At 31.9% G+C, this 23,202-nt stretch overlaps 1 long non-coding RNA gene across 1 annotated transcript; it reads left to right on the top strand.

Annotated features, from left to right (window-relative positions):
• The first annotated feature begins 425 nt into the window (after nucleotides 1–425).
• Nucleotides 426–22,866, top strand: LOC133203007 (uncharacterized). Its single transcript, XR_009723316.1, has 6 exons — nucleotides 426–532; nucleotides 799–945; nucleotides 6,406–6,625; nucleotides 7,992–8,091; nucleotides 14,952–15,036; nucleotides 20,552–22,866. It is a non-coding gene; the product is annotated as an uncharacterized LOC133203007 (long non-coding RNA).
• The last annotated feature ends 336 nt before the right edge of the window (nucleotides 22,867–23,202 follow it).

Here is a 23,202-nt window from a genome sequence, read left to right as displayed (position 1 = left end):
ATGCATGGCTGTCCCCCCTCCCCCAAACTGAAATTGCTTCTTACGGGCCTGTATTTATTGATTTTTTTTTTAATGTTTCATTTATTTATAAACCTATTAAGTGTTTCATTTTGAAAAGAAATATTAGAATATAATAATAATTTCAGAAAGAAGTTGAAATTAAATAATAAAAGAGACCCTAAGAAAAATTGCTTGTTGTCATTGTCAAGCTTGAACAAGTCCTGATTCATATGAAACAGATCCTGATCAATTTAAGCATTTTTTTTTTTTAACATATAATGAAAAAAAATACTGTTTATCTTATGCAGTTGCCATGGAGAAATTAACTTGCTTATACTCTTAATTTAGTTATAAAACCATATAACAAGGAATTATTTTTTTTTTTTTAATAAAATTGTTATGCAGAGTCTACATATATTACTTGTATATCTACATATGTAGATTAGAAACTTTCGGTCGGGTTCAGTTTAATTTTGATCGGGTTAGTTAATACATTGTTGAGTCTTTTGATCAGCATGGACATGGTTTGATGGTATGATAATATTTTTACAGTTTCAATTTCTAAACTTTCCAGGAAAGTTTAATTCCTGCATTTTGTACAATGGCTATATTTATGCCGTATATTTTCCCATAAATTTTTTTTTGAAATTATATTTTTAAAATTCTGACAAGATTTCTGAGGAAATTTTTAACTGCCTAGGGTGAGATTTATGACAGTCTGAGACATTTTAAACCAAGTCTCTGAATAAATTAGATTTTGTTGACTTGTTTGCATTTATGCATTTATTTTTATTATAGTGTGTTCGGTACCACATAACATGCGAGAATACCTTCTCCGGTATGTTGGAGAGAAGATTAGCAAGAAAAAATCGCGTGAGAAAATGAGAAGTTGACAGAAAAAGATTTTTTTCATTATCGAAAGGGACATGTACAACATCCATAATGGTAAGAAAAGATAATTATTTATAGTCATATTTATTTGTTTCTATAATGTTTCTTTCGATAACTTTTCACTCATATTGAAAAGCCAGCACTTTAGAACCTCTGTACTCAGTACCCTTGAGCAATGAGTAATTTTGTTCATGCCAGCACCTACTACAACATGGGACCTCAGTTTCATTTGAACACCGGTCTCCACATCCTGCAGTGGGATTCGAACCTGTGATGTTAGGATCAACTCCTTTATCTGTGACTCTAAAGCAAACACTTAAACCACTGCGCCATGCAAGCAGCTAGTCATACATGTATTCCTTATGATGTGAGCTAGCATTATGAAAATTACATGTGCTGTAGATCATAGGTTGCTACATAGGTCTTTGTATGTTGCGCTAAAAAAATATGGTGTTCATCAATGATTCATTTTGGTGTGCATCCTGCGTAAATTATGCACAAATTTTGCTCAGGACGCATTATTTTAATAAATGTGCATCCCAATGGACGCAATGAATTTATAGAAGAACGTGTATTATTTGGTATAATCCGATTTTAAACTTGACCGATTGCATCATATCCATGTGCTAAGCGATATGCGTGAACAATTTTAACAGGTATATATAAGGTTGTCAACAACAGGTCAGATTTCACAATTGCAGCCAATTAACCAGCAATTATCAGAAAATATTTGAAAGTTAGATAACATAGTTCGATTATCACTGATTATGTCTATACTGTGGAACATTTCTGAAGCGATTACTATACCTTTGTAAAAGCTATACATGTAACCTGTATCATTTTTTTTTTCCTTACAAGCTAAGAAGTTTAAAATTTAATCATTTTTATTTCTGACTGTTTTTTCATTTCTTCTTAAAATTTCTTTGCTTCATTCTGCTTCTGTGCATTTTATGACTGATACATTACAATGTGTGAGATCGTATGTACGATCTAAAAATAGAACCAAAGTGCACAGTTGACAATATATTATATTTATGACACAAAATCATGTACTCTTACTTGGACAATTGATAGTAAAATTATAAAACTACTCACAGCAACAATAAAGCATTTGCTCTTTCATGAAATAACTTTTTATATTTCACCAGAATTTCCTCTGTAATATCTAATATATGACCCTTGGATTTGGATGCTCTGATTTTGTCATGGGACTCATTGTTGTCATTAAGGGGGGTCCTTTGGACCCATGATAACCATTTTCAAAATGAATCACTGGTTCATAGGTCTGGGACTAAAAGTTTATGAGGACATACTGTCTTAATATCACCCACCCATTATCATCTGATCAGCATGATCAGTACTATTAAGCAGGAAAACAAATATTTGAAGAGACATACTGTAAAAATAATTTTGTAAGATCTTGGAAAACATGTAATTTTGGAAGTAGATTGACATATAAGTATATAATTTTTTTTTGTGGATAACAGTTGATTAGGGTAGGTGGTCACTGGTGTGATTTTGACCCATTATCTGATTATTTTTCATACTTAACTTAAGTTTTGTTCGAGTATATGTCAGTGTTTGTTATGCTACAACGTTTTCTGGGTAATTTTCTCTATGGAATACCTTTTTACAAGATTTCTTCTTTTTTTTGGAATTATTTATTGAATTTGCGAAATACATGTGTTCGACTTACAAGATATATGTGTTGGGTTATTTCTAGTTAGAACAATCTATGTTTGTCTCGGAACAAGCCCTCGATCACCACAGTTAGAATATGTCCCATATACTAGCAATGTAGCATATTGGAAAGGATCCGCTCAGAAATGATTTTGAAGAATACAAAAAAATTGCACTGAAAATAACTATCAAATTAATCATAACAAACCTTTTTGAGATTTTATATGCCTTTTAACCTAAAAAATAATCCATAGAAATAAGAAAATTCAACTCATTTTCTCAACCTTTTTTCCTCACTTCAAAGGACAAGGTATGGTAACGGCAGAATCTGGCCCCTTATTTGATGTAAAAATCAGAACATAGTTAAAATAGTGATAGTTTGTACAGGGTTCTCATTAACGCAAGAATCTGCGTCCTAGACGCAGCAAAATTACTTGGGACGCAAGGTTCTTAAAAACGATGCGTCCGCGGACTCATGATCGGACGCGTCCTCGTTAGCGAGAAAATTCGGGTGATTTCGAAAACGGGGAATTTAGATGTTAGGATTTGTCAAAGAAATATTTAATCGAAACCTTCCTGTAACTATCATAAAGTTTATCCAAGAAACAACTTTTCTTATAATTACTTAATTCTCTTTTTTAAAAACAGGGATTGATCATAAGATATTTCATGTTTATTAGTCCATAGTCATTGGTCATAATAGTGTCGCATGCCAAACTCCGACAGCTGTAAACACACTGCAGCTTTTTTTTTGAAAAACACTTTTGAATCTTGAGTGTTATCTACATGAAGAAACCATAATTACTGCTTGTATACACAATGCGGCTTGATTTTTATCTCGTGAATTTCACCCAGTGCAGACAACCGACAGGATTAGTTACGCCTCATTGCACATGACACCTGTGATTGTATACAGTCAACTTCTGGGTACTAGTTGATTATGCAACAGTTAATTTTAGCTTTATAAACACCAAGTTATTTTTATGGCAATTGATTACGCTTGTATTTTAGAATATAGCTTGAATGCATTACCAGTTTATATACTTGAATATGTTAATACTGCGTAAACAAACTGATAAAATGATAAAGATTTTCATTGATGTTTGGATGGAAGGATACTGCAATAATTTAGTTGGGACTCAACATAATTTTTCTGGGACGCATCAAATTTAGCTGGGACGCAACCTTCTCAGAAACCTTGAGTCCTGGGACTCAAGTTAGCAAAATCCTAGTGAGAACCCTGTTTGTAGTTAAGAACTAAAAATGATGCTTGTTTTAAAACCAGCACTAATTTTGATTCAAAGCTTACACGGAGACCAGAAGAGGGTGCAGAAGTAGGACAATTTCCTGAATTTTCTCAATTCTATTGGAATATCCTCAAATTTGATATACTTTTCACTTCGGGAAACATAGAGCACAAGCTTGCCTATCTGAGATTTTTAATATATTCAATCAGTGCATATTATCTATTCAAGATATATTACTAAAGTCAGGTACTCTTCACACAATTGCTCCGAAGAAAATAGTTCCATTCATGATCAGTAGATACAACATTACAACAAATGTTAAAAATAATGATGTATATTTAATACGTTAAAGAAAACAAAATTAACGTAAAAAGATTTTAAGAAAATCACTTTTCCCCAGAAAAGGAAATAAAAAGTTTTCATATTCCTACGCTCGCTGCCTCCTCAGTCTTTTTCACGAAAATATATAGGTCATCCTTCGATTGATAGTGATAAATCTTTTCACCAATTATATAACTGTCATGATTATTGTTCGTTAATTGCCGTATATTTTCTTTTGAGTGAGAATATTAATCATTAACTGTATGTGTGTGTGTGTGTGTTTTTTTCTCTTTTTTTAAATAATGGAATGGTTATTATGTGGTTAAATACCTGCAATCGTAACTTCTCGGCAAAGCAACGTGATTTGCCGTGATTTGTCAAGCCCGTCTGAAAGGATCTTCGCACGTGTGTAAACCTAGTCTATTTGGTCTTGCAAGCACAGGTATGTGCACCGTTCGCTAGTGACGCTTATATCATGTAGAGTGGGTATCAGTATTTGCTACGGACATGAAGAAGAACTATACACCAGTTTCATAACAAGTGCAGGTTTTTTACTCAAGCCCTAGACTGGGCTAGAGGGGCTGAGTTACCTAAAACGATGCTAAGTCATTGATCTACTCAGTTTAAAAACACGAAAATATACTATTTTTGTAAATAAAAACATTTCTAGAAACAAAAATGAAGTTTATCTTCAAAACGTCTCTCTGACGTTATTTTTCTTGCGCATCAAAAAGTCCCTTGACAGAATGCTTTGTTTAATGGAAAAATATTAAATAATTAATCTCAGAAGTTTTTAAAACTATATCTTGTTAGTTGTAAGGGGGTATATAATAAATTTATCATTATAACAGTAACTTGATCCGAAGAGCCATATCACGTCTCGTTGACAGGCGCGGATCATCAGATCAAACTCGACGCTTCGCGTCTCGTTTGATCTGATGATCTGCGCCTGTCAACTCGACGTGATACGACTCTTTGGATCAAGTTTACTGTTATAATAATATATATATGAAATTTATAAATTTGGTAGATAGGCAAGCTTGTGCTCTATGTTTTCTGAAACAAAATGTGCTGTAAAATCGATGAACATTTGCATAAAATGAGAAAATTCGGAAATTGACATATTTTCTGATCTTCCTGTGACCTGTATGTATCAACTTAGAACCAATACTCATTTTATGGCAGGGGTGACAACAGGTTTCTATTGATAAACTTTTGTATCATTCTAAACAACACCCCAAACCAGGGGCCAAAAAGGGGTCTTAGCCTATCTTGTCCTTTACACGCCATGTTGAATTCGGAACTCTCTGGATTGTTCATAGAAAATGCAGTCAGTTCGAGTTATCGAACTTGCTTATTTTGATAAATTGCCAATACACGGAACGTAGGACAATATCATTTTAATGATTAGAACATTCTAATCTAGGTTATTGAGATCACAGCAACAATATATAAACAAAATTAAAATTGAAATTATAATTCGCATCATCTCTTTTAAAAAAGAAAATATAAATTCAAATTATTTTGTAAAACCAAAAAATATTGGTTTAAATATACTGACAATAAAAAAAAGAGACAATAATTCTCAAATTATGAATAACTTTAAAACATTGAGTGCACCTACAAGCACAGATCCCATGATTTGTTACAAATTGATTTTAATATAATGCACACACAGGCATGTAAATCAAACATACAGATTTTCACTGATTAGCTAATATACATGTAGAACTAGTTTCAACTAAATACTCGTACAAATACAAAAGAAAAAAATAATTATTTTCCAAGCAAATAAAATGAAGAAATTAAAAGTTTTTGATTTTATTTTGATTTTAAAATTATCAAAGAATATTTAAGTCGAACTTCATGAAAAAGAAAAGCTGAAATCAAAATATTTGTATCAATTTAAATGTCATGCTTGATAAATTTTGGAAATACTGACAGATACACCCTTGCATAACACATATACATTACTAAAATTGTAAATTTTTAGAGACTTTGGATATGACTGGTGTCAAACTTTGTCTCATTTTAATATAAAATGAAAAAATTATAACTGATTAAAGATATTGTGATCTGTATTGTAGCATAAATATTGTGATACCTAATATAGTATATTAGATATAGAATAGTAGACGAAAGTGTAATATCCCAGCCCTTTATATTTGCAGTGCAGTATAAAACAGTTCAATTATATAATAATGAAGTCAAGAGAATATGGACATGATTATATGTAAATTAATAGATTTTGTTTTCATTTTTGCAGGTGTGTCTGATGGAATTTGTCATTTCATTAATAAATAATGCTGATAAAGATGCAAACTTAGCAATTGTGCCTAAAAAGTGACAGCTTTGACAAAGAAATATATCCATATATAACAGTTACTGGTACTGTATGAATGCAGTGAAAGGATCCAGATGAACAAATGAAGAGATTAAGTACAATGTACATCAATTACTTGGATGAAGAGAATCTGCAACATGGGGTAAGGTATATTTGCTGCTTTATTAGTTATAAACTGTAAATAAATTGTTAGCAGAAAATAGACACAAAAGCTTTAATTAAAGCAAATCAGGGGTAAATACTAACTTTTAAAGCATGCAGATACTCAGTGATGGACTGATAGTTTGATAGTATCATAAAAACCAAAAGAACTTCAGTGACTTTGAATTCCTGATAGCCCTAGCTGTTAATGAACTAGTTGCCCATTACAGCCTTTGGCTGCTTATGGAGTCATGAAGTGATTGTTGGGGGAGGAGGAAATGAATTCCCAGTGGAGATGGGTATGAAGGTTAAAAATAGGGCCACAAAGAACCAGGTTATGGTGAGGCAGACTTGCCTCCTTACATTTTATTGTAGTTATTTAACCCTTCACTCTTTATGAGTGAAATAATTCTCGAATGGACATAAAACAACACTCAATCAATCGGTCACACTTCACTCGCTGTTCACAGCACTTGTTGCTCTGTACTGGGCACTACTGGCTCACTTAAGCAGGTAAAGTTCAGTTTGGTGTTTACTAGTCATTCCAGTGATAAATAAGTCTGAAGAACATTTTTTGTGAGTCGACTGCACAGCAGTGCAACACCTAGGGATCAATTTACCTGGCATCTGTCTGTCTGTCCATCTGTCACACCTTATATCTCAAGAATTGTAAGAGGTTTAATTGTTTTTGATATTTGGTTAATATTTTGCTTGGCACTCTGACTTTTTTTAAATACCTTGGTTGCCAATCTTGTGACCCTTGAACTTACCTTTGACCTACTTATAAAAAAGTTTAAAGTGCCAATATTCAGCATATTTTTGATAATTTAAAAGAGGTAAGTCTATGCTATTAATAGCATGTGCACAATTTATCATAAATTATAATGAAAAATACCAGCATTATAGTTCACTTGACTTTGACCTTTGTTTTACTTTTCAAAAAATATTTTGAATGGTTAATTTAACTTAAATGTTTTGATTTTCTAGAAGTAGTGTTTTGATAATTAGCATTGATGAGCTCATGACACTCTACTTTGAAACTTTTTGATATCCAGTTATCACACAAACTAAAACTTAAATCCTATGAAAACAAATCGGGATCAGTATACCACAATGGGTGGTAATGTAGACTGACAATTGCAGTAAAGACAGCCTGAAATCTCTTTAGAAAAAAACTGTTAAAAAGATTATTGACCATTATATGGTGACATCTCTTTTTTAGTGAAAAATTCTTAAACAGGATGTAAAACGACATACAATTAAACAATCAATCCAACTACTGAGTGAGCTTTCTCGCTTGTGAACTACCAATTATGTCCAATTGGAAGTAATATTTGTATGTTTTAAAATGTGATTGTACATTGTAGGAAATAATGTTCCTATAGAAAAGTCAAAGAATGTATACATGTGAGATTCTGAAGTAGCCGTACATGATGAGTAGGAATTTGAAGTGAATTATGGGAAAAGGTATGTAATCCATTAGTTTGCTTTAAAGTTAGTGATTTTAAATCTGAACACACTGTGTAAAAGGAATTTTTCCGCCATATTCCTTTATTCACGCTATATTGTAGGGTCCCTATATAAGCCACTCACTTAGTCACTGTTCAGTGTAATCTGTTGTCACCTGTCTGTATAGACAGACTGACGTATGCTACATAGCTCTGGGTAGCAACAAAAAATTACTGTGTACTTCTTTCACGGCAGGAGAGAAAGATGCCAATGAAACTTACAATAGTCGCACAGGTCAGTGCAGTATACAAACTACACAAGTACACGTAACTGCAATAAAATAAATAAACAAAGGCAATGCAAGATAACCAGCATGAGCATGTGTCACCATTCCACTCCGATACCTGTGACAATAAAGCAGTCAGGTGTAACAAATGCGAAGAGTATACCCTGGTGCTGATATAGTAGATGATATATAATCGAATATGGTGTATGCCTATTTATGAGATGTGGTCAGCTTTAATTGATTGTTTTTCTCTGACTATATGTACCATAGGTCATAGTCATTTATGGTATATACAGTGGCGCCATGTTTATCCGAACACTTCACCTTCCAGATGCTATTTTTCGGGAATAGATTTTTTTCCATGTCATTCTGTCTCATTAATCCAGAAATTCATGTTCCACATCCGAACGGTCGATTTCTACTACAAAATGTAATAGTTCATTGAAAAATGACTCGTTTATCCGGATGGTAATTTTTCAAGAAATGACTTTTTCATACTTATCTTCAGGGGTTGAAATTTTCCTGGAAATCCCACTCGCCCAGGGGCTACTGATTAGGAAAAAATTACTAGCCCAAATAAGAAACAGTTCAAAATTAATCAATATTATTTTTAACAAACTTAAGCCAAAGAGGCGTCCGGATAAACAAGGCACCACTGTATATATCTATAATACATGCATATAAATGTACTTGCTATTAACAGTGAGTACAGTAAAATTTTCCCATTAAGTATATTAATTTTTTCTATGTGGTTTACTTTATGCCCAATTATCAGCAGTTTCCATAATTGCCATATTTAAGTATAAGAACTAGGTTGCTATAGCAGACAAAAGGTAAATATAAAAAATCTAAAGTGCAAGGTTCTTTATCACTGATTGAATGTTAATTAGGGCCTGCATGAAATGTTAAAGCTATATAGGATTCACATTGTCCATCTTTATATGTCTTTCAGCCAGCAATTAACACTTCAGTTGTGACACAATAAACAAGTTTTAGTTTATGCAGTGTAATACTATACAGGGTATTGATGCATACAGTAAATGAGATCATTAGAATGGTGTATTTATATACTGTATATACTTGATATCAACAATTTTTCTCAGTGGTCTACTTTATGCCCAATTATAAGTGGTCTCCTCAATGGCCATATTTAAGTATAACATATGTATAAGTACAGGTTGCTATAGCAGACAAAGGTAAATATAAAAATCTAAGTGCAAGGTACTTTATCACTGATTGAATGTTAATTAGGGCCTGCATGAAATGATAAAGCTCTATAGGATTCACATATTGTCCATCTTTATGTCTTTCAGTCCAGCAACACTTCAGTTGTGACACAATAAATAAGTTTTAATTTGATATGCAGTATAATATAATACAGGGTATTGATGCATATAGTGAATAAGATCATTAGAATGGTATATTTATATACTTGATATCAAGGGTTAATTCAATTTACTCAATTTTTCTCACTGGTCTACTTTATGCCTAATTATAAGTGGTCTCCTCAATGGCCATATTTAAGTACATGTATAAGTACAGGTTACCATTGAAGACAAAAGGCATATACAAAACTCTAAAGACCATGATACTTTGATACTGACTGAATGCTGATCTGGACCCTTGAAAAGCACTTAGTCTTTGTCTTATTTATATGACAATGTGTGGTTTGATATAAGTTAACTGAATTACCTAGGTAACCATGGTAACATATTTCTATCTGTTTTTGGATGTTTTTGCATAAGCAAGGGCTTGGGTCATGCATAAACTTTTCACATTTTTCAACTTCTTCTCAAGAACTACTGGACAAGTTTAAACCAAACTTGTCACAAAGTATCTTTGGAATAAGGATGGCAATGATTAACTGGTTTATTAACTATTAAGAAAGATCATAACCAGTTAAAATTTTCATAACCAGTTTTGTAACCAGTTACAATTTACATACTAACCACTTAGTAGATACAGTAGCTGCAACGTTATTGTTGACAACTTACACGAACGATCACGTTAGACGAACGATTCCGCACGATTCACACACGATAAAATCTGTTACACGAACGATCCTTCACACACACGATTCTACACGTTACACAATCTTACACGATTGCTAACGGAAACGCAGGATTCTTAACGCAAAATAGTTCAAATTCTTTAGGAATGGATATTTTCAAAAAGAAATAAGGCTTAATACTTATCTTAGATTTCAAATAATGATTGATTTTATTTCATCGACTTTGAAAAATGAAAAAAAAAAAAAATAGAAATGGATATTTCTGGAACTAAATACATGTAAGATTTATGAATTATTTTAGATTACAAAAAATTATTTATGTAATTCTCTGACTTTAGAAAACTGATTGTTTTTTTCTCGTTCTATCAGAAGATTGTACATGTAGGTGGACCGTGAGTTTTGATTGAATTGGATTTCATAATATGCAGAAAGGGACAAGTTTGAAAAAAATGGCATGAAAATGAATTAAATTATAAGTTATATCCACATTTCAATTTGTGAATCTCTAAAATCAACAATTATTTTACAAATCATTTATTTGCAGAAATTAAAAAAAATAATCAAAAGTAACCTCCAGAGATAACACTGATAAACGAAACCCCGAGAATCATGTCGTGTAAATGTACATTCACCGACTAAATACTTATGTAAGCATTGAGAATTATTCATTTGTAAAAATGTTTATTTTTGATCTATTGATTTTAAAAATATCTTGACCATAATTAGCAATGAATATAATTAACATCAGAGAAAAAAATCAAACATCTAAGTACGGTTTATCAGAAAAAAAATCATGCTATTTGACGAGAACACAATATTGTACGACTTACTATATTGTTTATTTCCAAGCGATAATTAGTTCATTCTGTTTTCAGTTATGTAAATCATGCTTCATTTCTTTTTAATTTAATTGGATTGAAAAAAAAAAAACAGACAAGTGAAATGCTTGTATAACAAAAACATTCCAATAAAAACTTACAAAACAAAATTTACACGTTTCTTAACGCACGATCACGCACGATTAAAACCGCAAACGATTGAATCTGATACACGCACGATCTCGCACATTACACAAACGATCACGCATGTTACACGAACGATTCTACACGATTCTTTTGTCAACAATAACGTTGCAGCCACTGGCAATCGAATACAGAATTGCAAATCGGTTAACTGCAAAATGTTCCGACCAATTAACCGGTTAATCGTATCAAACTACACAATGTCATTTTCTTGACTTTTTTCAAGTACCTCTATTCCTATGCACAAGAAGTCTTTAAAAAAGTTGTTAGAGGTCAAAATCATTCTATTTGTCTTTCTTGATCATAAAACTACGCGCATATTTTTTTTCAATAGATAAGAAAAAATTCAGAAAACCATGAACCATGCCTGAGATATCGTGGATAATTTTCATGAGCGGATGTCACACAAGTTCATTCTTCATTATCACCATAATCAAAACTAAGTCTAAATTGTATCACTTAAGGGGAAGAAGGACCTTGAGCTCAAAAAAATCCTTGTCATTCAATTTTTTTCATATTTTGTATATTTCTAATTTAGTATGTCCATCATATCTTAAAGCAGTTATATCAGTAGGTTTCTGACCTTATTTTAGAGATATTGATTGACAAATACTATGCCCTGCAGTATCTAAGTGGAGTTTTAATTCTTCATGTGTCCGGGCCCAATACTCTGTCCATAATGGGATTTTTTAAGCATATTTAAAAAAAATATGCAAGTGGACATGTATCCCTTAAAATATTTCAGAGTATGAATAGGTTTAAAATTCGAAAAAGCAATTTTATCCTGTCACACCGCATCTGGATAGGGAAAATTACGTACTTTTTGAGACAACTTAAGCAACAAAAAAAACGTAATTTACAAAAAATTCTATCATTCAATATTTTTAAATTTATGTTGAAATGCAAGTCCTTCAAATTATTGGTTAACTTTAAAAATTTTGAATGGTGAAGCTGACCTCAATATTACACAGGACATCATTACAGAGGACATAAGCATGACAAAACGTGTCATATTTACATTTCTTGAGTACGGGAAAAACCAACTATGACGTCACACGTAAGCTAAATAAGCGAAATAAGATATGCCTACATAAGATTTCTGTCATCAGCCATGCAATCATAATTTTTATGTTCCCCGTTTCTCAAAATATTTCATCACATACTGATTATGACCTGATTTTACATAATAATACCGCCCCTGTATTCACCGAGTATGATCTTGCTGTACTAATAGATCGTGTATGACATCACCGACTTATGGACGCGCAGTTTAGGGAAACAGAGGAGTGGATCAATCTTTTTCATAATTTGTTAATGTTTACATGAATGTTAAAACTTTTTAATTTTTTATATAAGATGGCAATTTAAGTTAAAAAAAAATGTCAAAAAATTATACAAGAACTGATGCTTTACACGTTTTGGACTTATATAAACGGAGATTATGACGTAGATGTGACCATGTGTCCTTCATCCCCTTAATTTACAATGTTTGTATTATAATCTAATGTGATAGATAACTGCAAAAGATACACACACACCAATTCATGGTGCTCAACGGTGATTATTATCATTAAAGAATTAGAGGACAGTCGGGGTAACGACATGATGTTTTAACAGTAATTAACATATCTCAGACTGACCAATTACCCCACAATTTTAATCTGGAGAGCCATAATGACCTCCCAATCAGCCTAAATAAATAAATGAAAACGCTAAATTAAATGTTTAGGTAGGAATTTCTATTTTGAAAATGAATTTTAGTACATTGCCTTCAGTTTTACATATATTATAATTTTTTTACGACTAATTGATTGCAGATTTTCTAACCGATTGCCATCGTTCCAACCGAGTAATCAGTTAACCGGTTAGAAATTGCCATCCCTAGTAAATAGTTTTTGTCAATGAGTATTTGTATTTACTTTTTCAATAATATTTTCATTTTTTGAAATAAAACTTGTAACATGTTTCAAACTGAAATGTGACAATCAAACAGTTACCATATCTTGCCGAATATAATATGCATTGGTTTAAATATGCACCCCCTTTTTCAGCCTGATAACTTGGGGAAAATTGCAGCTCGGTTGTAAAGATTATTTGCTACAAAATCTTATTTCGTACAGGGCACAAGTTATTTAAACATTAAGATTTTAACAGACTTGAAATTTCTTTGACAATAACTTAAAGATAAGTCACTTAACATATGTGTTGTAATCAACACACACCCAAAGCTTAAAAAAATGAAGAACGAAGGTTATAAATTGACCTCTCAAATATGAAACAGGGCTCTCAATTGTCTATAATTGGGGCCGTTCAAGGGCCCCACTCCCAATTCAAAAAAAGGTGCCTTTTTTCCCAATAAATGTGTTAATTTTCCCAATAGTAATTTCTCCCAAAAATTAAAGAAAATATAGCTGGATATATACCGGTAATAACTTAACTTGCTATTCATATTCCTCTGTTTTATAAAACAAATTTAGTTGATAACGAAGACCGGAAACCCAATATATATGATTTTAAAGTACGTATAATGGTTATTCCAAAATTTCCTAAAAGGTCTTTATTTTCCCAATCTTCCCAAAAAGCAGTGTGAAAATGAAAACAATTATATGTACAGCAAATAAGAAGTGCCCTATCTTGTCAAAAATGTGATTGGAATAGATAGACCATTTCTTTATCCAGGTGAATATCATTACCGCTACATTTTCAAAATGGTAATTATTTACTGCTACATACTCATTACCGCTGCAAAAAATGTACACATTACCACTACATTTAAAAGTTTACATTACGAATACATTGCCTCTTTCATTAGCCAATGGATTATGCAGGTACAGATTGATACAAAGTACATGTACAACATATCCAAGCATAAGACCTTTTTCCACTGCTCACCATGGGAGACGAAAGTAGGGCTTAACAGGGTGGCTTTTTCCCACTTTTTTATTAGTCCCCTACCGGTGAAACCAGGGAATTATAGGTTCTCTCTGAGTCTGTCCATCTGTCTGTCTGTCCCTCTTTCAGTCTGTCCCATTTGTTTTCCGCATTTTTTTCTAAACGCTTGCAGATATTGAGCTGAGTTTTGGTATGTAAGTGTATCTTGATGAGTTACAGTTCAAGTTTGCATTTTGTTATGCTTCTTAATCAATGATTTTTAATGGAATTGTGGCAATTCAATTTTTAGTGGGAACCAGATTACACTTGCCGGTAGGGGACTAGTATTGCTAATGCAATACTCTCAAAATGCTTGTTTAATCTTAATTATAGTAGGTATTTAAGTATGCAAGTACAATACTGTACATATAAATGCTTGTTCAAAATAAAGTTTTTCTCGTAATTTCAGCCCAATGCAACAGAAACTAAAAATTCAAGAACCTATTGGTAATTAATCTGATGTTTTTTAAATAGATTGATCGAAAGTACATGCAATATAATTCATACTATATAAAGGTGCAGTGTTTAATTGATTTGTTACAAAAAAGAGCAATGACCATATCACCAATGCTAATGTAGTGGTAAATATTTTTAATATTTAATAAGTTCCACATTTTTTTTTTCACAGTGAAATGGTAAAAAAGAAACTGCTAGCGCTACTGTGCAGACTACCATCAATCAACATGATCAACAAAATCAAGTAATCCCTCTGAGTAAGTGACCTGTAGTATTATCTGTTTTCACCTAGGCCAATATGAGAAGGATGAAAGTTATTATACTCAATACACAAGTTTGGAGATTGTAGCTCTTCAACAAGAGAAACACAAAAAGAAGCCATATCCGCATGAAAGTGGCAGAGATTGTTGATAAAGTATACACAATCATGATTAAATAAATGTCAAAATGATGGCTTAATTAGGGCCTTTTAAAATGTAATTAATATTAAAGAAAGATTATACATGCATATTATGTCAAGCAATGATGATTTTGGTGATCATATTGAGCTATACTTTAGTAATACAGGTTTTTGGATGCTTGAGTCTCTGATTGACAATATATATGTAGTTTTTGGAGACCAGGTCTTCCAATAATCTGTCAGAATTCCCATGGGTACCAATTGCAACTTGTTGTTAGGCTGGCAGACCTCTTTTTATATTCATATGAAGCAGAATTTATTCAAAATCTTACACATGAGAAGAAGAAAACACTTGCTGTGGTCTTGAACTCGACAGTGAGATATATCGATGATATATTATCAATTAACAACAGTTATTTCCATTCATATGTCAACTATATATATTATACCCCAGTGAGCTTGAAATAAAAGATACCACAGAGTCTGACACATCTTTTTCATGTTTGGATATTATTTATTTCCATCCCTAATTAAAATTTTATAAATTAATTATGTACATGTAATATTAAATGCATGTTTCTTGGAAAGTAATGTTTTAAGTGTTTCCTTACTACTATTAAGGATTTTCATGGTATATCAGACTCTTGTTTATTATCCTTTTCTAAGTGTTACCTTTCTCTAAGCAGTAAACAGGCAGTTGTATCACTAATGATAGGTGGAGACACATATGAAGTTACCTACAGTTACAGCCAAGGTTTAATGAAGAATCATCTGGAGTCTGGCAGTGAGAGTGACAGTCGGCAGTGGATACTCACTCCTCTAAGGCACCTGATCCCACCTCGGATGTTTTTGAGGTAGAGGTTGCACTGCCCAAATCATAATTTGAATGGACTTTTGAGCTTAAATACTATTCATTGTCTCCATATTTCGTTTTATAAAATCTAGTTTTAATTAGGATGATTGAAAACAAATGAATCATCAATCCCTTTGAGAGAAGACACTTCCTAGATTGTACAAATTTATTCTAAAAAAAAATAGTGGAATCTTTAAAATTATTACGAGGGGAAAGAGTCAGTGTTTCATTTAGAATCCTGACGTGCAGTGATCAGATGCCTATATATTAGAGATCCATTTTTCTTTCTTCGTATTATTATAAGATTTTTCCAGTGTGTTTTTTTTCCCAGATATTTTTGGTATTTATTATTTAAATTTTGAGCTGATTAGTGCATCCAAATAAACAGTTATAGACCAGTATATTGAACATGTCCTACTAGCAGGTTTATGAAATATATGGAGATAACAAACAGTATTAAAGCTCAAAAGTTCGTTCAAACAATACAATTCAGGAGCAGAACAATACGGACCTCTAAAACATCAGAGGTGGGATCAGGTGCCATGGAGGAGTGACCATCCCCTGCTGACCAGTCACACGCGCGGTGTGCTTCCTGTCATGATCCGGGAAAAATTAGAAAAATCTGTATGCAATTCAGTGTGTAAATAATGGCCTGGAAATTAGATTTAAAACATCAATCAGCACTTGACTTAATGATAGATTGTATTTTCTGACAAGCATCAAGGTCATTGTATCGACCATATAACTATTGTAATGATGACTTTAAACAAGACTGATGATATTCTTGTTTCATCAACTTGTTTGTCAATAACTTACTTTGTTTTAGAAATTGTTCATATGTAGAGCATGCTCTTGCGTATCGAATCAACAGAGAGATATGAACCCTGTATGCAGGTGATGAGGGTATATTGCTGCATAAGTAAGGGAAGTTAATGATTGAAAAGTTAGTCATAAAGGTTTGTTGTTAGGTATTAACCTCTTTTTATAGAAAATTATCAAAATATGAAACAGATGTGTCAGACTCCAGGGATAGACTTTAACTTTCATATTCACTTGTCCTTTGGGACAACAAATTTTGACTTGTCCAAATGCAAAACGTGGTTCCCCAAACCTTAGAAAGAAGAAAATACGGGTAATTTAATTTATATGCAATAAAGTACTTTCTATTGGCAAGTTAACTGCCAAGAAAAAAATGTTGATGTGTCAGTTATCCTACAATTGTAAATTCTGTACATGTATACCACTGTCCTTTCATTTATCCTAAAAACTTGCACTGCCATGCAGCAGTATATATTTTCTTTAAAATAAAATTCATATTTTAAATATATATATATTATTTTGATTTTTTTCTCTGGAAAACTGAGGCCACACTAAAGGAAAACAGTTGTTATGTTTTGAAACATACATATCCTGATCAGAATACATTGTTTGCCGAGAATAACTGGTGTTCTCTGAGTGAAAAAACAAACTATTCTTGTTTAAGAAACTATTTTTGATATGTTCTTGGCAGAAAGTGTTATTGTTTTGTTTAAAACTAATGCAAGATATGAAAAAAAAAATAAATGTTTTTATCTGAAATATTCACTTGCCCAATCGGACAAGTACATTGGCATTTTCACTTGCCTTAACTGGGAATTAACTTGTCCCGGGCAATCGGACAACGGTTAATGTCGATCCCTGGACTCTGTGGTATCTTTAAATTATCAAGCTGATTGGGATAATTGTGTTGAAATATGAATGGAAATAATTAATACCGTAAAGTCACGTGTATTGGACACACTTTTTTTTTCAGAAAAATTGTTCAAAAGTGTGGGTGCGTGCATTACATAGGAACTAAATTCAACCCCTTTTTCTGGACATTTTTTCTTAACTCTTATGAGTGATTTTCACTGTTACCACATTGTTAGTTTATTACATATTATTCCCCAATTCTTGAATGATAGTCACGTATGACAGATCGCTGATAAATAAATCAACAAACAGAAATATAAAAAGATATTTCCATTAAAATATTATTCAAAATTAAATATATATATATGTATATTTAAAATAAATTATTGCAGCCCGGAGGACCGGGCTGCTCTATACATATAAGTTTAAGTGTTGGTATATGGGGATTGAGGTGGGAGAAGTTATTCAGAATTAAAGGTTTTCTAAACATTAAAAACATTGTTTATCAGAATGTTCTTTCCCTTTATGAATTACGAGATACACAATATATTTACTTCCATAAAGTGAATCTATAAAATATATATGTTTTTCGTATTTAATACATAAAGTTGCTTATCATTTACTATCGAAAAAACGACAGGTCCCTTTTTTTAGAACATCGAATTTTACTTATCACATAAAAATGTAAAAACGTACTTTACACAGTTCATGTTTTATATTCTTAAAGTGAAAGACATTTTTGAAAATAGGTGATGCATGTGTCTGGTTTCAATTTATATTTTATGCAGCCAACATTTACTTGAGGAATTGATAAAGTTTAAAAGGGTATCGTTTTTTGTTCGAATTTCATCCGACTATAAGTTTTCAAAATATTCTCGACTATCGTCTCCATCATTTAGATGCATGCCTTTGTCACACATATCGAAGCTGTTGGATGATCAAGACTCATTTCCATTGTTTACTTTATTAATTTCCCGGGCGACAATTGATGGTTACATCAATGTTTTCTTGTCTTTTTCTAACTTGGATATCATCACTGCCAAATTTAACTCCTCTCGACCCTAATGTAGGTCATATTTATTTATATAACAATTTCCGGCCATTTGGTTTTGAAACAACTGCCATTTTAAACAATACACTTGTAATCAGTAAAGTTTATTTAATGATAAATATTTTACACACCTTTTTAGTTACCTGGTATCACTTGTATACATAAGTGTGACATTAATTACGCTTGGGATGATTTGTTTACGTAAACACAGACACCTGCTTGGAATGCATTTTCAGCACAATATTGTAAAATGCTTAGGGTTATAGGGAAAAAAAATACAGGACTTAATTTTTAATTTATACCAATCAAATAACAATTAAAATACAGACTATACTTAAATACTTATAAATAAAGCTTATATGTAAACTGAATTTTCCAAGAAAATTAGAAGTTGTATCCTACTTTCGTTTTTGAAATAATATGAATATTTTAACTTTTTAAACTTTTTCTTTGGAATAGTTGTGCTGTGAAAATAAGAGATACATCCGCATTTTTGGGGTAGCGTTTTATCCATAGGAACTGCATTTCTCTCAGGATTTTCCCCCCAAATTTGGGGGTGTGTCTATTACAAGACTACGGCCTTTACACCTGACAATATGGTACTTCGTCAATATATCTAAATGTTAAAGGCGACAGCATGTATTTTCTTCTTCTCATGTATAAGATTTTAAATAAATTCTGCTTTGTATGAATACAAAAATAGGTTTGATAATAACGGAGCACAATTGGTACCTATGGAAATTCCAAGAGATTTTTGGAAGACCTTGTCTCTAAAAACCACATAGATATTGTCAATCAGAAACTCAAGAATCTTTTTAATATCAACTTCAGAGTACTTGTGTGTACAATCAGTGTTTTTTACAAATAATTTTGCAAATGACAAGATAAGTTAGTTTTTGAGTTCCACTTTTAATGAAAAAGCAGCTGTCAATAAACAAATCTCTCGTCCATATAAAAAAACAAAAAAGCATACCAAGGGTGATAATCTCAAAACTTAAGCATTGATCTGTTTGAAATAATTTTTTTTTATTGACATACGTTTGAGGATAAACAACAATACTTGATATCACGATTACTTAAATTAGCGGAACTCTTTCACGGAGGTAGGAAACGTCTGTTTGATGGGGGCAGTGTACTATTGAATGCAATGCATGATCGATCATTGTGGAATTTATAAGGACTGATAAGAAAGAAATCCTAGAGAAATATCTTGCTAAACATGCACTGAACCAGCCTAATAAATTTTTGAGAGGAGCTAATCCTGTATGTTGCATTTTTTACGATACTTTTTACTAAGCAGACTTTTCTTATTAAATTCTAAATGAAAATCGTTACTTTTGAAAGTTGATAAAATACTCTAAACTTTCCTTACTTGACAAATCTACTATTTGGAGTTCAACTCTTGGCAATACATTGTAGTTTCAGCATAATGATTGTTCGAATCATTCCATTGTCACCACTGTAATGTTATGCCCCAGAAATCTTGTGAGATTTAGAGCTTCCTTGACTCCCATGCTAATTAAAGAGCGGCTGTAAGTTAGATAATTGTGAGATACTCGCAATACTACGTATTGCAAAATACTGGTACTTTTAATTCAATTCACATGTGCTCACCTTTAAAATGCATTCACAATTCTTTATAAAGTTGGTGACATTACGTATGAAAATATAAAGTCTAGTCACATATTTAAAGTATGCTTGTGGTACATGTATGCATTTTTTTTTCTTGAACAGTAAAGGAAGGGATGAGAGAGTTCATCGAGTGCCATAAACTTTCATTTGTATGTTATTTTTTAGAGATGGAGTAGTACACAAGCACAATTTTTTAAAGAAAGAAAAGTCAATGGAATGAAGAAAAGGTGAAGTGAATTGTCACTCATTATATTTTAAATTTAATGTGGACATGGTCATTATTTTAGTTATGTCATAACCTTCTTATCAATTTTAAGCAGTGCAGACAGATGCATTTCTTATTGCTTTGAATAGAATAAATTATCAAAAAAGTTTGTATATGTTTTTTGATGTAGAATTTATATTAAAAAAAAAATTATCAATTACTGCAGTTTTGAATTTCAGTACACTAGAAATTTTTCTGCCCTGTCATGAATATGGCTGGGGCATATAGAGTTTGTTATGTCCGTCTTCCGTCCTTTCAACCTTCTGTCTGTCCTTCCATTCCGCTTTGCTTTTAGCTCAGTTCAAAACTAAGTTTCAAAGAAACTATTCAAGATATTTTTATCAATCTTCATATGCTGATACATATTGATAAGAGGTATTCAATTTCATCAACGTACCTTGACCTTTCCTTTAACTTTGACCTCACTTTTCTTAAATTAGTGTTTAGCTCAGTTTTAAAGAAACCATTCAAGATAGTGTAATCAAACTTCATATGCTGATACATACTGAATCAACATTTTTTTACCTTGACCTTTCCTTTGACCTTGACCGTACTTATCTTAAATAAGTGTTTAGCTCAGTTTTAAAGAAACCATTCAGGATAGCGTAATCAAACTTCATTTGCTGATACATACTAATGAGAGCTATTCAACTGCATCAACATTTTTTGATCTTGATTTTTCCTTTGACCTTCACCTCACTTTTTCTAAATTAGTGTCAAACTTCATATTCTGATACAGACTGATGTAAGGTATTTGACTGTATCAACATTTTTGACCTTGACATTTCATTTAACCTTGACTTCATTTTTCTTGAAATGGTGATTAGCTCAGTGTTAATTAAACGGTTTCCATTCAAAATATTTTTATCAAGCTTATTTTGCTTATGCGTATTAGTGAGAACTATTCAACTGCATCAAAAATGTATGACCTTGAACTTTCCTGTGACCTGGACCTCACTTTTCTTAAATTTGCATTTTGCTTAGTTTTAAAGAAACCATTAAATATAATTTTATGTGAGCTTATGCACTTAACAGAATTTGGTGGGAATTTATCATCTATATCCAACTTTTTCGATTTCAATGTTAAAGAAACTATTTTAAGATATTCTCATCAAATTTCATACACTAAAAATATTTTTATGTTGCATTACTAATATGCCCACATGGTGCAGTGGTTAAAGCTCTAGAGTTGCGGAGTAAGGAGTTGATCCTTATGTCGCTGGTTCGAATCCCACTGTGGGACGTGGAGACTGTATAAACCGAGGTCCCATGTCACAGTAGGTGCTGGCATAAAAAGATCCCTCACTGCTTAATGGCCCTTCGTGCCGAGTATAGGTCAAAATTTGCAGCTCTCCACCGGCAAGTGGTGGCATCTCCATATGAGTGAAAAATTCTCGAGAGGGATGTTAAACAATAAACAAGCAAATAAAAATTAATATACCCTCAGCGGGGCATTCATGTCCTATGGACATATTTCTAGTTTTGCCCTTTTTTACATTTGTACATGGATATACTTTTTATTTTTGCTCTGTAAACAACAACAACAAAAACATTATACCATATAATATGCACAAAATTATATGCTAGGAATGTATTGTGAAAGATGCATTTCAGCTGACAAATGTAGCATCTTTAAGCCAGCTTTTTAAAAAATTTTCTGAATGACTTTCAGGTACTTCTTTTATATTTGCAACTCATTTATAGGGATGTATTAGTATGGTAGCCTGTCTGCCAACACCTTGTAGATGAGATTCTAGCACATATTGTGTGAAATGGTTCTCTTAATTGACATGAGAAGGTCACTATTTTTTATCAAGATAAAAATTACTTGTATGTCTTGTAATAACATTATTTAATATATCCCTTTCATAGCACACGTTCGTTTCAAAGAGAAGAAAACATTTATAATTTTTCAAGGTCAAAAATCTCATGGATGAAATGCAAACTGTACTATTTGAAATAGGTGGTATAGGTATTTCAGAGTCTGTATTACAGCTTGCCAGTTTATTGTTGGAGGGAATATTCTCATCAAATAAACTATGTAAAGATTTGCTTTTTAATGCAAAGTATTTTTATAAGTAATAACTTCATTTCAACTTACAATGAACAGTTAATCAGTGCATCTCACTTTGTATCTAATGCATTTTTAGAACACAAATTTGTGGTTTAAAACATGTTGTAATAGTTTAATAATGCTATTCATTTTTTTTTAATTGACAAGAAATGAAAATGTAATGATTATTTCAAAATAGTGTTTTATTCCTCTTGTGTATATTTATAGATATGTAAAAGATTGTTATTTTTATTGATGTTATTTTTGTGTACAAAATACTAGTTATTTATTACTTTATACAAAACTAATGTTGTGAAGATTGATAATAATAGAAGTCCTTATGCATGTATTGAACAGTATACAAATGTCACCAATGTAATACACATTTACAAATAAAATGAAATTTTACATGACTTGCACATATTTGCATTATTTGTTACAGTTATAACAAATCTAATTCATTGTATTTATTGTTTCCATTTTTTATTGTCTATTCAA

This window comes from Saccostrea echinata, unplaced genomic scaffold, assembly GCF_033153115.1.
Source record: "Saccostrea echinata isolate AGI-Se365-2 ecotype Australia unplaced genomic scaffold, CSIRO_AGI_Sech_v1 ptg000047l, whole genome shotgun sequence".
Classification (NCBI taxonomy): Eukaryota; Metazoa; Mollusca; class Bivalvia; order Ostreida; family Ostreidae; genus Saccostrea; species Saccostrea echinata.
Note: the sequence above shows the minus strand (reverse complement) of the source record. Positions and strands in the feature narration are given on the sequence as shown.